Source organism: Propithecus coquereli, unplaced genomic scaffold (assembly GCF_000956105.1).
Source record: "Propithecus coquereli isolate 6110/MARCELLA unplaced genomic scaffold, Pcoq_1.0 Scaffold189, whole genome shotgun sequence".
In the NCBI taxonomy this organism is placed as follows: Eukaryota; Metazoa; Chordata; class Mammalia; order Primates; family Indriidae; genus Propithecus; species Propithecus coquereli.
In genome coordinates, this window is record NW_012143745.1 from 1 (window position 1) to 2,790 (window position 2,790).

Sequence of the window (2,790 nt, forward strand, 5' to 3'; positions counted from 1 at the left end):
GTGGAGATCCGGATAGGATGTATTCAAGATAACAGGTAAGAGGGTTTTCTTAGTACTGCAACCATCCACTGAATGGAATAGATGTTAATGAATATTAACATCACTGGAAGACAATGCTCTAGACAGTCATTGGAAGAAAGAGGAACTTCTACTTAGTTCAATATCTATTTGACACCCTCCAATTTCATTACAACTTCAACAGAAAGAGAAATAGCTAACAAGGTAACACAGTAATGAAACTATAGAGGACAAAACTGAATTCTTAGAGAGTTCAGAAGTGGTCATTTTAGATCTCTGAATTGATCCTTTGATCCTTCATTTAATATAAGCAAATGCATTTTAGTTTAATTCTTCATCTTACTCTGAAAGAAAATGCTTCTGTGTATAAGGGAAAAATAAGGGGGGAAAAGGCATCTTTGTTGAGCTTGGCAACTCTCAAATGAGCAAAATGTGGACCTGTTTTCTTCTTTCATCCACCAGAGCACCAGAGTACTCTTTAGTAAGTATCTATTGAGCTAAAAGACTATACTAATTGTTCTTACAGCTAGATTTTTATCTCCCATTGTTCAAGTTAGAAGATGCTACAATTTCAAAATGATGCTATCAACAATGATTATTATCTGTCTGAGTGGGTGTTGCTGAAAAGACCGATACTAGATTACAATTACTGGGTGTGGTATATTATTTCCAGTTAAGAATTAAAGTTAGAGGCTCATGCCTGTAATCCTAGAACTTTGGGAGGCCAAGACTGGAGGATTGCTTGAGGCTAGGAGTTTCAGACCAGCCTGAGCAAGAGCGAGACCTGATCTCTACAAAAAAATAGAAAAATTAGACAGAAGTGGTGGCCAGTGCCTGTAGTCCCAGCTACTTGGAGGCTGAGGCAGGAGGATCACTTGAGCCCAGGAGTTTGAGGTTGCTGTGAGCTAGGCTGACACCACGGCACTCACTCTAGCCCAGGCAACAGAAAGAGACTCTGTCTAAAAAAAAAAAAAAATTATGTAATAAATTTTTATAGAAGCTGTGTCACTGAAGCAAGCACCTTCCTCCTTTAAAAAAAAAAAAAGAAAAGCTGTGTAATACCTGAGCAAATAAATATAAACTAAAAAACAGAGCGCGAAAGAATGTGGTTAAGGCAAACACGGTGGTATTCATTGCTTATAGTAAAGATGTCATTTTAAACAATGAACGAGGTGAAACAAAATAAGAGGAAGATCTAATGACAACTACTTAATTAGGTTTTTTTCAATATGGGAATTTTTTGTTTAATATTGGGTGTGCTCTCATCCTTAACTAGTTGCTATCCTGCGTCAATCAAAGTCTGAAAAGAAACATCTTTGTGAGAAAAATCATAACCTCATAAATCACAGTGCAATCTAATGAAATTGCATCATCAATATTTTCATTTATTTCTACATTGCTGAATACATAAAAGAGTATCATGTGCCAGGAGTGCTTAATAAATAATAACTGACATTACATTCCTACAGTTGGCAATAATTTGGGATTTTTTTACCATTAGCTTTTTGACTATCTGCACAACAAAAATAAAGGGCATTTTATTTGTGTTCGTGTTATAAAGTATTTTTCTTCTGACCTTAACCAAAGCTCCATTGGCACCAGAAAGATGGCAGGACCTTACAAGACACTACTCAAACAGTAAGTCATGTTCCATTTCATCTGTTAAGAAGCCAGCTTCTCCTTGGGGAGCACAGAACAATGAGGTTATAGCTAAGGTTTAGGTGTGTTCACAAATTTGTCCTCTCAAATGAAGTGGAAGATTGGAAAATTCCACTAAAGTGGAATTCTTAGAAATTCCACTACCGGGCTTTTTTTTCCTTGCGATCCTTACATGGGCCGCTCCTCCCCTGCGACCTTGCCCTCATAAATCACCTGTAGACCTTGCCCTCATAAGTCACCTGTTGCAATTAACCTACCAGGTTGTAAAGTGGCTCAGGACCCTGCCTCACTAAAGTTAACCCTGTTGTGACCATGCCCCTCCTCCTCTCCTGCCCTGCGACCTTTCCCCTCAAAAATCACCTTTACCAAGTAGTGTATCAGGTTGTAAAGTGGCTCAGGACCCTGCCTCACTAGAGTTAACCGTTATAGCTGTGCCCTTCCTCCTTAAGCAGAGTGCATAAAAGACTGCAATGCTCTTTGTCTGGTGCTCAGAATTTGGGGAGAGCAAATTCCCCTCTGAGCCTTGCCGGCCAGCATATAAAACCTGTATTGCCAAAATCTCTGCATGTGTCTCTCGGTCTATTCTCGGCCAGCCCTGCCGTAACACAAATAGGATAAATAGGTGTGTTCCAAAGGTTTATGTTTAGAAATGAAAATAAGAGTCTAATTGTTGCTATTAAGTTGTTGCCACAAACTCTCTTGCTTACAGAAATGAACTTGGCTCATGGCAGGCCGTTTTGCTCTCTGATTTATGCTGATCTTATAGTGATGACAACTAACATCCTACACAAGGGTGCTATGTTCACAAAGAATAGTAGTAGAAATCCAGTGTGCTTAATAAATGCCAAGTGTTGTAATTGACACTCTTTCCCCATTTGCTACTCAGAGCTCCTATGGCAGTTTTCATATAAGGGCACCTGTTTTCTTTTTTCTTTTTTTTTTTTTTTTTTTTGAGACAGAGTCTTACTCTGTCCCCCAGGCTAGAGTGCCGTGGCGTCAGCCTAGCTCACAGCAACCTCAAACTCCTGGGCTCAAGCTATCCTCCTGCCTCAGCCCGCAGAGTAGCTGGGACTACAGGCATGTGCCACCATGCCTGGCTAATTTTTTCTATAT